Source organism: Octodon degus, unplaced genomic scaffold (assembly GCF_000260255.1).
Source record: "Octodon degus isolate 3935 unplaced genomic scaffold, OctDeg1.0 scaffold00085, whole genome shotgun sequence".
In the NCBI taxonomy this organism is placed as follows: Eukaryota; Metazoa; Chordata; class Mammalia; order Rodentia; family Octodontidae; genus Octodon; species Octodon degus.
The window spans coordinates 10,095,786-10,111,281 of NW_004524661.1; positions in this window are offsets into that span (position 1 = coordinate 10,095,786).

Genomic DNA, 15,496 nt, shown 5'->3' on the forward strand with positions numbered 1-15,496 from the left:
GTCCCAAGTCATTTCTTGTTTTATGAATAATGAAATAAATATCAGGATCTACCATGAGTCATACATGAAATGAGGACCAGGGTAAGTCACTGAGACTGATTATTACAGAATTAAACGACTCTACTTAGTATAAATATGGGATCCCATAAGCACTGTAGACATAGTGCAGCTAGAACACCTCAGATGAACACATGGAAAATTGAATCCTAGAACAAACTACGAAGCTCCTCTGTATGTTTCAAATTGAAAAGCAAATTAGAAGGCTCCTTAGAAAGTGATGTCATGCAGATGACTCATTTTCAGCCTGAGCGGCTCCGCAGCAAGAAACTAAGAGTTCTGAGCAGCTGAATTATCTCATGATAACCCTATTAAAGATTCATAATTCCTTGAGTTTTAATTGGGTGTGATTGATCCCCATTAGAGTATTTGTGGGTAGTAAAGTAGCCTAAGTGGGTTTCCCTCCTTCTGATTAAAAATTGCCCAGGCTTCTTCGATGTGATTACACTTGACAACACAAAATATTGTTTTCTGAAAACCATCTTCTTCTTGATGATAAATGTTAGTGTTTCAGAGAAAGAATTCTGAGAGTCGCTTTCTTTGCAAAAAAAAAAAATGGGAAAGTCACATTATTTTCTTAAATATTTCTCTTATTTTACTTTAATTAATACGCAACGTTAGATTTCTTCTCTTTCATTATATGCCCATGTACTTGTGTAGGTTTTTTAAATGGACAATGTGTTATCCTTATCTAGCTTTAACAATTATTAGCTTATTTCATTATATTTCTGTCAATCCTTCCTACTATAGATATTTGAAAAATATTTTTAAAATATCATTTCACCTGTATCTCTCTCTCTCTCTCTCTCTCTCTCTCTCTCTCTCTCTCTCTCTCTCTCTGTCTTTCTCTATATAAAAAAAAACTAGTGAGTCAGAAAACGTAAAACTATGCATCAATGTAATAGTGAAAATAATTTCATAACTGTTCCTTAGTTCTTTCAAATCTAGTCAATATTCCTTTGCCCTGAATTTTTCCATAAGGCTATTTTTAACATTTCTGTTTGTTTGAATTCAGGCACCAAGGTGACACATGACCATTACACATGCATTTTCCATTGTGCAGATTAACGATCTGTCTTTACCTTGTAAACTGTGATGAATGAAAGAGATAGTATTTTCCATACAATCTCCTACATTCCACTGTTGCCGAAGCCTCCTCTTTCTCAAGCCTGAGAAAGTTTGGTAGATTACTCTTGGCTCTTGGGTTTTCTGGGCATTAGTAGTTAAATTACAGGTAAAAGAATAATGAGCTTTGGGGTTGATTTTGGAGGGTCATGGAGTATTTCTTCTTTTTCAAATTTTGTTTTATTTTTAGTTTTTTATTTGCATATTTTCACAGTACACAATGACTAAATTCCTTATGGGGAGTTGGTGGGTGTTATAATCAGGAAATACACAAAGTACATGTTTCTGGTTTTTAAATGTTAGCTGTCATCAATTACATTCAATGATTAAATTTTATATCTCAAAGTACTGATATTCTAATCTATTATTTCTTCTTTATCTGATAGCTGAAATACTCCAGCAAAAGAAAATTTCAGCCTTCAATCATTGCTTGGTAACTGTGAGGCTCAGTTTACATAATAAATGCAAATGGGTACTTGTTTTCTTTCCTTTTTCAACTTTCAAAATAAAGAATTTGTTTCTTATTACTTACCAAACACACACACGCACACAATGGAAATGTTTGTTTTTATACTTTGTCACATTATTAATATAGATTTAAATATATTTCAGTTATTATCCTTGAGGTGCTTAAATTGTTGAATGTTTTCTAGAGGAAATTGTTCTAGTTCTACCTCTAGCTCTACCTCTTAGAGGCTCTGAGTCAGCTCTTAGGAAAGAGACTATAATTGCTCATCAGAGTTTCCATGCTTTCTGGTATGACAACATGTTCCAGGTGGATTTTGATGTTTCCCACTCTACTTTACAAGTAGTCTTTTATCCAAGGAGTCCGTACTCCTTGAATAGCAAATGGCAACAAAATCACGCAGTCCTGGGCAGAGGCACTCAAATGCTTACAAAGTACATTAGGAGAGAGAAAATATATATTTTCTCCAGCTTCACCCCAATAAATGTACTGTCATGTTGATCCAATTTTTTTAACCTTTGTTTGTGGTAGCATTTTATTGGTGTGTTTCCTCTTTTATTAAACTATTTCTTCTATAATAAAAACCTGATGCATTATTTATTTTTAAAAGTTACAGGTTTTTTTTTTTTTTTTTTTTTTTTTTTTTTTTTGGTACTGCGGATTGAACTCAGGACCCTGCACTTGCCAGGCAAGTGCTTATTCTACTGAGGTATCTCCTCAGCCCTAAAAGTTACAGTTCTTTCTGAGTTAAGTTTATTTCACACTCAAATGAGCAATTGCTTTTACTTTATCCATAGCCTTCATGTAGAAGAGCAAAGAATTGATTCCTCCATTTCAATTTTTTTTTTTTTTTTTTTGGTGGAACCGGGGATTAAACTCAGGCCCTTGCGCTTGCCAGGGAAGCGCTTATTCCACTGAGCCATCTCCCCAGCCCCTCAAAATGTATTAAAAGGCCTAAGAACTGACTCTATTCATTTTATATACACATAAAAGTTATTGTAAAAAATATGAATTAGCAACTGGGAATCCTTTATTGTTTTGAATTTTTTAAATCTCCTTTACATAGTAACTTAAACTTCACAGAGCTAAAATTAAGTTGAAAAGGTGATACATAAAAATCATCATAGGACTGACAAGAGTCATACAGAGAAGTTTCTGTCTCAGATATGGCTCTCAGGTTTATTTTCCATTTCCACTTGCTTTAGCCTCCTTTCTGTGCTGTCACTTTAAAATAGTTTGTATAAGCATACATTTTGTTGAGGTATTTGGCAGATTTCTACTTCAGTACACTGTGGAGTAGCCTGACACAAGAAAGCAGCTCTCTCCTTTTCTATTATTTTGATTTCCTCAATAATCAAAGCATATTCTATACATCTAACCAAAATGAAGCCAACTATTCTGTATAACCATTATACATTACTAATAGTTTTCAAAATGTCTGTTTTTAAGCAGAGTAAATATGCTCTCTTGATTTTAAATGTCTTGTTTGGGAGATTCAAGTAGCAGCCAATGCAGACAACATTGAAAGGTCAAAACCTTAAAAAGAAAGGAGCCCTGTGACAGCCAGCCAGCCCCCACACCCCTGCACATTTGCATCTATGGCTCACGGTAGGAATTGAACTTAACTTTAGTACTTATTCTTGCTTTTGTACTTAACTCGCTGATTACTATTAATGAAGAAAAAAATGAATAAGCTAAACAAAAGGTGGATACTGAAAAAGTAGAAAGTCACCAAAGGCAAAGTAGAACAGACAGAGCACAAAGAGCAAGTGCTCTCTGATGGGCAATTCTCTAGCAAGAAGGGAAAATGAAGTCAGCTAGATCTCACCTGGACGAACTCAACTTTAACCAATCTTAACCCTTTTCTACATCAAAGTAGTATGCTCCTGCTTTAGTAGCTTGCCACATAGCAGACAAAACATCTCTGGAAAGGTAAAAACAATAAGTTCTATAATTTTGCATGTATTTAATGAAAAATAGTCAACAGACTGAAACAACAGAGAGCGACCAGTAAAGTAAATTTCTCGAGTGACTTGGGTATTTGCCTAGGCACTTACAAATCTTAGTAGGACAGTGAATAGAAGAAAAGAACTTTTACCAACAAACCAGTATCTATGAAAAAAATAAATTAAATGTGAGGTAGAGAAAGCTGAATAACTAAAATCATAAATTGGAAAGCTGGTGTTAAAAGCAAAATTGCAAAAAGCAGAAGAGATATTTAAAGAAGTTGAATATAGGTCAATGGACAATACAAAGATTAAAGATGACAGAAGATAAGTTTGAAACATTTAAAAAGGAATAAAAGACATTTGAGCATAGTGTCTGAGTAATATAATCAGAATTTTGTGAAAAAGGAATAGAAGGAAAGTGTAAGTGCAGCAGTTCTGGCTCTGAAGAAAGTCCTTAAGTTTATGCTACTAAATTTCTAGAAGCTAAGGAGGAAAAAATGCAGAAAAACCCTTATTACATCATAACAAAATCAATGAAATCTTTAAAAAAAGTAAATATCTTAAACATCATCAAAAAGATGTACATTAACTTTAAAAATGAAGTAAGGATGACAGCAGCTTTTTGATAAATGGATATGCAGGAGAAGACAAATGGGTGGCATATTTAAAGTCGTGAAAGAAAGTTACTACTGACAAAAAAACATGTTCTTCAAATGATTAAAGTGAAACTAACTTATTCTTTTTTAAAAAATGTATTTAGTACAGGGTCTACAGTATCTCACTACACAGATAAGACTCATAGTGGTCCTCCTGTTTTCAGCCTCCCAAGATCTGGGATTATAGGCATGCACCACCACACCCAGTCTGAAACTAACTTATCCTTACAGAAAGAAATGGACAGAGCATTAAAGTAAAGAAATGTTGTCAATCAAAAGCCCACATTTATGATAGGCTGTGAAGAACGGTTTTAGGCACAAAAAGTGATCTTACATATATACATATGTGTTTACAGAGTAACTGCATCCATGAATTTAAATGAATATTAAGTGCACAAAACAATAGTAATGTTGTCATGTTATTTAAAATACATGAAGAATGTGTGTGTGTGTGTGTGTGTGTGTGTGTGTGTGTGTGTAATCTAGAAGTAAGAGACAGAGACAGTAAATGATAAGGGACAGTAAGATTTTACAGCAGTCTGTTCTAACCAAATAAGTTAAAAACAACAAAAGCTAAGAGATACATTGAACATTGAGCCAACATAATTAACAAGTTAAATCTGACCGAAAAAGGTACAGATCCCCATAACTCACATTGGTATAATGTACTTCCTTCTGACGAATATATGGAACATTTACCAAGAGTGATCATATCCTGTGTCATAAAGAGAGTCTCCACAAATGTAACAGGTGTGAAGTCACATTTGTATTGCATTAGAACACAATAACTATTCAACTACAAGACAGTGAGAGCTTTCTTAAGCATTTATACATGAGGAAAGACACCAAAATAACTTATGTGTAAAGTAAGAAATAACAATAGAGGTAGTTCGAAGATTTCCTAAAGGTATAGTTCCTAAGGGACCAGGATAGAAAAGTAATTAAAAGAACGTCCTAGATGCATTTTGGTAGTGCTATCCATAAGACGCAGAAAGAAGTAATAAATAATTTTCATTCTAGCCAGTCGCGCTGGGGTCCTGGAGACAGGGGAGGTAATTGATGAATTAGTTCACATTTTACTTCCTTCATTTGATGTTGTATAAATTCAGTTTGTGTTAGACGTAATAGAGGCCAGTACTACAGATGGAAGGTGATCTCAATGTCCTAAAGCTGCAAACTCCTTAACACCTATTGAAAAGGAAGTCATTGCCACAGTCTAATGATTCCATGTACATGCCTTGAAAGACAAATTGCTCTTCTAGCGCATAGCATGAACTGATACTGAAAATAATTAGCATGGAGGAGGCTACTTTAAGGAAAAAATGTTTTCTTCACACAGCAGCTGTGGGAACATAAGGCCAACACTGGGTATCATTGCTAAACTGTTGCTGAATTACACAAAAAAACAACAGGCTCTAGCCAAATAACTAGTGTTTTCAAACTTGCTAGATTAGCGGTGAGCCCTTTGCCAGTTTCATTTAGAAAATGATGTCCATTTACACTAATTTGCTCCGACATGCATTTACATTAAACAGGGCATTTCAGGATCAAGCAGGGTGTCTAATGCTTGGGTAAGTGGCCAAAACCATGGTAGGTGACCAAAACCATGCAATAAAAACAGTACCAATTTTGCATGCTTATATATTGTAATCTGAAGAACTAATTTGAAGAGAATAATATACAATACAACAATCATGGTTAAATTCCTATCATTTTGTTTAGCAAAACAAAATTGTAGTGCATTTGGAGTCTGTATCATTTCTGACATTTTGTTTACTATTTTTCCTTTTTTCTATTAAATAAAAATAGACTGTAATGTCAGCTGTTTCCTTTTATGCTTGCTCTTTCTTTTTCTTTCTTTCTTTCCTTCTTTTTCTTTCTTTCTTCTTTTTTATAAGGACATTGAGTTTGCTATTTTTAAATTCTAGCATTTTATTATAATTTTACCTAGAAAAATATAGTACTGTAAGGCTATGCGTGAATACTCAGAACTTTTAAAGATTGGCATGCTTGTGAAAAGAGACATGAATACAGAATCATTACACTGTCATACTGAGAAGTTACAGGGCAGCAGATTTCTGCTCAGTACATGTGAGCCTACCATAACAGATCTGCCTATCAGAAGCTCTGTCTTATGTATTATTAATGTTCAAGTCAAGGCTGCATGTCACTTGCTGATGACATAAGCACCTAACCAGTAAGGGAAAGAAAAAGATATGTGTTAAGGTGAAGCGTTTGATTTTAGTGAATAATTTAACTACGATTTTCATTATTAATTACTTGTTACCTGAGTATTGGCTAAGGAATTAAAATGTGATATTTCATCTCCTTCATTAAGAATTTCTGAATGAACTGTGAAAATGCTATTATAAATTCTCTCACCTTTTGTTAGTTTTATCATTATTAGCCTCCATTATCAATACAGAAATCCATTTAATTGAAGACATTTAATCTACTTTGGTTGTACATGTCTTTCTTTCTCTTTCTTTCTTTCCTTCCTTCATTTTTCTTTCTTTCTTTTATTTCTTTCTCTATACTCCAAAGCAAGAATAATTTAATGTTTTAAAAGGTAGGAATTTTATATATTATTGTGCATTATATCAGAATAATTTTAAGAAAGAAAAGAGCACAATAAGTGCATAAATTACTGTGACAACAGGTATAATCCAGAACACTCTGAGAAAGGTAGAATGTATGAATGTCCCTCTAACTATGAATAACTAAAGTTCATGCTCAGATTTTATAAATGTTATGAAAATGTAATTATTGAGAATGTTTAGTGGGAAAGTAATGTTGAGAAAGAGAACTGCACATGTGACAAACTCTCTTAAGACTTAGGCGTACAAAACTGATATTTCAGATGAGATCTGTTCTTTTCTAAATACATCAATGTCATTATTTTGACATGTGCTCCTGCTGACTGAGAGTAAATCATCGTATCAATGCAATAATAAAAATAGTCCTTTAGTAATTAATGCTTTGGTGAAAACAGATCCTTGCCAAAGGATCAAAGAAGAGTTAAAAACTTACCTTCAGTGTTTGATTTTTTTCATACTTCCATTTTTGTTTCCCTACATTATAAAAAGAAATAAATTAATTGATAATATTTTATTTCTCCTTTCAGCTCTTAAAGAATTTCAGGAGGAAGACATTCCCTTCTTTTATAATGTATTTTCATTATGATTTTGCCAATTATTCACTTTTTTCTAACAGTTTTCAGATAACTAAATCTTTGGAGAAGCTTTATTACCTAAACACATTCAGACTGATGGGAGATTAGATATATAATTTTCTGAAATGATGGATTGCTAATGCTGAATAATGCAGAAAATTTCAGTACTGTGAATCATTCTGAGTGTATAAGACTGGGCAGAGAGCCAAGGAAGTACAAAGGATTAATAGGCTAATCTGTCACTGCTGAAGATACAATTTCAAGTTTTGATGCCCAGAGAGACAAAACTGATGTAACAATTGGTATCTTACATTGAAGGGCAGATTTCAAAAGAATGTAGAAAAGGCAGGAATTTTCATAAAAAAGAAGAGTAAGTTGCTACAAAATTTAAATTTGGGGAGAAAAACTGGTACTAGAAAATGTAGCAATTTTATTACTTTTCTACATCCAGCCAACATTTAAAGTCTCAATCTTATTCTTGTTAAAAACATAATATTTGAAGAAGTGATCTTGTACTTATGACTATAGATTGTCCTATACTAGAAATGGATTTGGAGAACTAAAAGACAACAGAAAGAAAGGACAAATGTGCAATTCTCTCAATGTGCTTTTATTTTCTTTTCTAAAATTAAGTCCATAGTAATCTGCATCTCAAATCAGAAATACTTGATGTTTTCTATGCAGGCTGAGGATCTTGATATAACTTAAAATTTCCAGTGATTTGTCAATGAAAATGTATTATTTTGAGCTATCGTCAGTTGCTTGTAGTCAAATAGTTTTATCACTAAAGATGGCAATTTCCTATTGCTAAACATAGCAGATTTGTTCATAAAAAATAAGAGACTAGGAAAATTGTTCAGTGTCAAAGCATATGCTTTACATGTGCAAGGTCCTGGGTTTGAACCTGGTAACAAATCCTAAACAAAATTCAACATTTAAATAGAAACCTATATTGAACATTGCACTGTTCATTCCATCGTTGTAGTACCATATGAAAATTTAGATTTGGAAAGGTCAAACAACTTTCCAGCGTCCTTAGCTAAAGAATATCATAACTGCTATCTTTTTGACCCCTTAGTAGGTATCAGATATAATGATGACAGTGGCTTGCTATAGAAGATTGTCAGCCATGGTTCAAATTGAGGGCTGACAGTCAGCCGGGGATCTCCCCAAAAATGTGGACTCTTGTAGTAGAAAATTGTATTTTCCGCAGAAGGCTGACCTGATACATATCTTCCCATACATGCATTTCAAACTGTGATACATTCCTCCATGGACAGGTGAGTCTATTTTTCCTTCTCTGAAATCTGGGCAGAACATTACAACTTTATTCAATCATAAAAAAAATACGCAGAGTGACAGTGCATGACTTCTGAGATTAGGTTTTCCTTACCTTCTTTCTCTCTTTGAACAACTACATTGAAGGTTCAGCCCCAGTGTGGTTTTTATCATTAAATTTAGCTTTGTTTACCAGGACATAGTGCAATTTACTTGGAATATCATGTCCTTCAATTTTGGGGGAGCAGAGAGGTCGGTGGTGGGAATCAATCTAGAATATGATACAAAATGTTCTTTTCAAAAGATGTTTAAAAGTGGAAAAAAGTTTGAAGCTGAATATAAATCTAACCATTCTTCAGGCAAATAAAAATGAAATGACAATTCATTTTTTTCTAAATGTATTTATTTTTATTTACTTCATAGTCTTTGATTATTTGGTATAGCATCTCCTACATAGCTCAGACTCAGCTATCCTCCTGTCTCAGCCTCCCCAGCCCTAAGATTACAGGTGTGTGCCACCACACTTGGTTTTGGTGCCCTGCACAGCATTCCTGGGGTTCTGGGGCTGGCCTGCACAGCATGCAGTACTGGGGAACAAATCAGGGTCCTAGCACTTGCCAGGCAAGCTTTTAAACTGCTGAGCTGTCTTCCCAGCCCTAAGATTCATTTAGTAAAGCTTTTTTTTTGTCACTAGAGATAGCCTGTTGATATATAATATTAATGTAATAGTCACGATATTTTCTTAAGTAAGTAATAATATTAACAAAATCCCCATTGAAATAAAAAATGTGTTTTTGACAACCATATTTGTTAAAGGACTGTACATAAATTAAACAAGTTGGAAGGCATAGTTCAAAGCACAATGTATGTCAACACCCACCCACATCCTTGTCTTATTTTAGCTCCAAGGACAGCGATCAGTGAATATTTTCATGACAGTTGCAGACCCATGAAACTGTTTAGAATCCAAATTTATATTATTTTGTTCCAGTAAAAATAAACTCAACCTGTATTAGATTATTGAATTAGGCGATATACTTCTAATATGTATTATGTCACTGTGAAAGAAGAGTGCTTTTTACTTAAAGGAATGAACATTTTCATGCTTTTTATTCTTTTACAAGTGAAATTACTTAAACATGTTTTCTTTTCTCATTTATAGGTCTACATGAACTCACACCGCTGACCAAATTTTTACTTGAAATGATCCAGAGCTAGCCATGCCCACTCAAATGACATGCAAATCAAATTAATTTGTTTGTGTTACAGATTTTGAGATAAGATTTTGCTTCCGGGGCTTTAGCAGTAAAAATGCCTCTCATGTTTACTATTTTTTGTTTTTAGCTTGGCAGTGTGTCACCACAGGAATGTGGTTTGCAGGTGACTCTTTTAAGAGATCTATAGGGGAGACAGGGAAATTCAGCAAAGCCATCATAGGAAATCACAGAGAACATCTAAGGGTTTGATTTTGATTATAACATAAAGGACCCCGATTAGAAATCCAGGCATTGTTCAAAAGAGGCTTATGAGAAATTCTAAGTCTTGCTTCATATCTTTTGGGTTTAATTTTTTTTCACTAAGTGTACCTGCCCATGAAAACTGAAACATAATTCTGATTTAAAGCAGGAATACGTGAAAGCTACTCTGAATTTATTAGTCCTGTTGCTAAGTATTTGCAACCTTGTTTGTTTTTAACCAGTCCAAATATCAGAGATGGGTATTTTTTTCTTAAATAGAGGTGGATTCAAACATATATGTGTAGATCAGGGAAAGGGGTCACCACGTCTGTGCCACTGTGAATTTCTGGGCCAATCCCCTGATTTCACAGCCCCAGTACGTGACTGACCAGGAAACAGAAAACTCGTGCTCTGAAAAGCCCATCCTTGTATACACATTCCTTTAGAGCTTGATTTAAATACATACATTTATATAGAAATAAGTATGTACTCATGTCTACATATGTATATGTATCTATATACATGAGTATCAATATATTCATATATGTATATGTAACTGCATATAAAAAATGCGAATGCACACGCACACGTAACAAATAGGTAAGCCAGCTACTCCTTCTAGGAAATATTGTGTTGGACCAAAGGAATAGTCACGCCCATCCCAGGGCTGGTAAGGGAACTGACTTCGCATTTGCTAGACTCTCTCCTCAACAGCGTAGCATTCCAAACACTTCTCAGAAGTGGCTTTGGATTTGACAGCTAAAATCATACCCACAAACTAAGTTGAGATTAAAATGACAGAATCCATAAATAAAGTGGTAGAGATCATTGTAGTAATGGTCCATAGCAGTTCTTAAGAAGTTATGTGCCATGACCTTCCTACTCATCTTCCTTATCACACAGTCCTCGAGGCTGTGGGTTACTAGTTCCTTCTTGGGATTAAATACATGCTCTGATTCCAAGGGTCTCACATTTTTAACAATACAAGACTATTATAGCTCCCTCATTATAATTACTGTAATCATGACCCTCTGGATTCTGTTTATGTTCATCATGTTTTACTTGCTTCACTAAACAGATTACACAGTTTAATACAATTGTTATGATAGATTTGTTTTGACTCATTACAATGGCCTGAGAGGATGGACATCTACTGGTTAATGTATTTTATAATTGCTTTTAAAATAGGACTTTGACATTAAAACATTATAATCTGAGTTTCTCAAACTTTATAAAGCAGAGTTTCTGCGCAGTGAATATAAAATATAATTTTCTAGGTCAATTTTGGTAGTAAAGCTGAAACAAAAGATCACTTCCCTATGGCCTAAATATATCCACATCAGCATAGACAGTCATATTTGACACTTGCTATAATTACGTCTTCCCTCCTGAAATTCTCAGTGGGCAGACCAATGCCAGTTACACTCTTTGAGGAAGACTATATGGGAGCTAATCTATACTTAGACCATTTGTTCAAATGATAGCTACACGTATTTGAAAGTTCTATGACTTAATTCATTAATGTCACAACTTGGTACAACTTTTGGTCTGGATCATATATCTCTCTGTGGTCTTTGGCTTCAGCTATAGGGAGAAGCTACTTCGCCTAGTAGCAAAATGCTCTTGGTCCAGCATGGTACAAATCCGATGGTGTGCTGCTCTGCTAAGTACAGGCTGCTTTCCCCTTTTACCAAAGGCTTTCATAACATTAACCCCAGCGCCCCAGACTCCTGGAAATCCTCATGCCCTCTCATCTTGTCAGATGAATTCTGCTGTCCAGTATTATTCTTTTTTTTTTTCTAGAGAAAATCTGTCTTAGCATTTTTGCATTTTACTTTATTTTCACTCTTCAATACCTCAAATGGATGAACTTCCTTGACTGTATTGATTTCTGCTTCTATTGATTTCGCTATGGCAACTATTGCCTGTTTATCCCCTTAACCTGCTGCACTTTGCCTTCCCGTCTTTCTATTTGGCGGAAACAGCCCTGTGGAAAGGCTCGTGGGAGTTGCTAATAACTGAGTTCAACAATTTTTCTCAGGTCTCTACTCCCACAATTTTTTTTTTACCTTCTCAAGCCAACTTAATATGTATGCCCAGAAGTTATTAAGCTTTCACTACAAGGCACGGTAAGTTCTTATCGATGCCTCATAGATTGCCACAAAGTGCACTTTTTGCTTACCATCTGTTAGCAGAATGGAAACTAAGGTTCACGCAGAGGGAAACGAAGCCATGAAGTTGGATTTGAAATGCAACAAGTTTTCTCCTTTGCCTACACTGTCTAGTTGGTGGTCCCTTATATCGCTTTATATTTGTCTCTCTTAACTACGCAGCATTGGAATAGCTGTCATTTGCTGCACCACATTGCAAAATTTTCCTTGAAACACCACACTATTCAAACTAGATAATAATTTCCTAGGTGGCAATGACAGCATCCAAATATGTGGTGCTGCAGTTCACCTAAGTAACAGCATATTTATTACATTCATTAAGCTGAAAGAAGGTGAGATGTTCTTCATTATTTCTGGCATTTAATAGCATGAGATAATCAATGCATTGAAAGCAATAGGTAGATTTCATTGATCCTCCTGAATGAGGGTAAATTATATGATGTGATAAATACAAGACGGAAAGAATATCTTGGCCTTTAGATTTGGGAGGAATGAAACTTTGGTGGTAAGAATTTACAACAAAATATGAATGGACGATATTACCGTTATAGGGAAGAGATAAATGTATTTTTTCTTATTTCTGGTTTCCTTCAAGCAAAGTTAGACAGGCTGATTATTTCCACTAATGGAAACAGGTAGGGAGATGGCAATAAACAGAGAGAGAGAGAGAGAGAGAGAGAGAGAGAGAGAGAGAGAGAGAGAGAGAGAGAACTAAACATGAAAGCAAAGGTCTGGTTACCACCCTAGTGTGCAACACGGGTATTATATGAGAAATATTTAAAGAATATATCCTAATTGCAAGTTGTATGACTTTGCAACTGAGAGAAAATAAATAAGAATAAGAAAAAGGTGATATTGGTAGTTTCAACCAAGCTACCTTGTTCATTAAGAAATCTACAGGGCTTTAGTAGCCTTCATTTGTTGACTGGTGATTAGAAGTCCACTTGGAAGTGAAAGAACCTCATTTCTCCTTTCATCTTACTTAAACACCTAGGGGAAGGATCACACTGCAAGCTGGAGGGCACCATACTCTCAAATATACTACTCTGCTTCTCTATTTATTTTCAATTTCCTGAAACATATAGGCAGTTATTTACCAAAAAAAAGACATCTAAATGCCTCTTAGCAGGTTAAACATATTCTCAAAGTCATACCAGTATTGCTTTTTGAGACAGGATCTAACTATGTAGTCCAGGTCGACCTCTAACTTACAGCAATCCTCCTGCCTCAGTTTCCCACATGGTGAGATTACAGGCATGCGCCATTAAGCCCAGCCACTCAAGGTCATTTCTAATAAGAGAAAAAAAAACCTAACTATATTTTCACTAAGGTACCTGTTCTGACCCATTCGATCTCCAAATTTCTAATCATGTGACAACATATGTTGCAACTGTAACTGTAGTTGGCAGCAGGATTTTTCATCTTTGATGGTAGGAATACAAAATGGTCCAGTCCCCAAAGAAGGCAGTCTGGAAATATCTTGCAAATTTTATATCCAGATACTATAAGACCCCACTGTTTTCTCCCTGGAACTCCTAACCAAAACTACTCTATAAAAACTACTTTTAAAAGATGGGCATATATTGTCATTGAGTTGTTATTGACATCATGGGCAAGAACGAAAGGCAAAAATAAGGCCAAATATCCACATAGGCAAAATGAAGTTATAAATGATGGCTTTTCTCTATCTACAGAGAACAGTTACAGAAAACTATACATAGAAGTGAAGTAAAGCCCTACAGATGGCTATGAAATGACACCAGATACATGTTATTAAATGAAACAAATGATAGCAAAAGAGGTAATATACTGAAAGCAACAAGCTATTTTTATGTAATACAGAAAACACACATATAAATGTTAAACTAAAAGCTAGTAACAACTTTTAAAAGTTTGTATATGGGCAGTGTAGAACATTTAAAAGCAATAAACACCCTCCCTACCTACCTAGAAGCTCTCAAAATATCCTACCAAAATAAAGGGGAGAAGCACTACTCGGGGGAAAAAATGACTGAACCCACACAAGACAGGAATTCATAAGATGAGTCTGGGAAATTCTGAGTGGCACAAAATCAAAAGCATTTCAAACACTAAGAAAGTATGTCAGAGGTACACTGGAACCAGGTGGAAGATGGCTTTCAATGGATCAACTTAAGCATCGAAAAGATGGCCCACAAGCGAAAGAAACATATTGAATATGTATTACCCATACATTCATGATGGGGGGGGGGGAGAGAGAGAGAGAGAGAGAGAGAGAGAGAGAGAGAGAGAGAGAGATTGATTCCAGGCTACACAGTGTTAAAAAAATGGCCAATGCAACAGCCACTTAAAAAAAAAGGATAATTAAAAGAAACTACAAGCTTCTTCCTATGAATTTTCCAAATTAATGAAATAACCCTGGGTTTGCACAGTAGTGTTATCCTAGCCAATGAGGTTTGCCCGAGGTGTGACTGCTCTAATTGAAATAACCCTAGATGACAAAGGTACACCTGGCTGTAAGAATTCTAGTTAACAATTGTAGAAAAATGATAGAGAGAGAAAATTAATGTTTTTAACCACCTACAAAATATTAGTGGTGTAAATAAATTAAGCACTACTGCTACAAGATTGATGGGAGGTTGTCAATAGGAGGATCAGGCAATGGTCATTGGAACTAATCATTTGCATCACTGGAAGACATCACTGAATATTTATACTTTCTGAGAGGAAATTGCTTTGAGGTGGACAGCAATACCAAGCAAAGTGAGGAAGGAGGTAAAGAAACATACAAAAAAATGTTTGATGTCTATTGAATTTAGAGACAGGTATGCAGGTATTTTGTATATGTAGCCTTCTTTTCTTGGTTTCCTAGAAAAGCTTTAAAAGTTCAGTTTCAATCCAGAATTTCCCCTTTGGAACTTCCCTTCTTTCAGATCTAATATGTTTTAAAACCTAGGTAAGGTACTTGGATTTCTGAAGAGGTCTCCTAAGATGATTTTAAATGTGTCCTATTCATCCTTTTTCTGGGGTTGATGAAAACAGTTATTACATAAAAAAGCTGTCTTTACACCATTAAGAAGGTTTAATTGGTTGGAATTTAGAACAAGCATCTTCTCAAAAGGACAGCAAAATAAAGTGCATTCATCGATCAATTGATCTATTCTAACCATTCCAAGTCATCTTAAC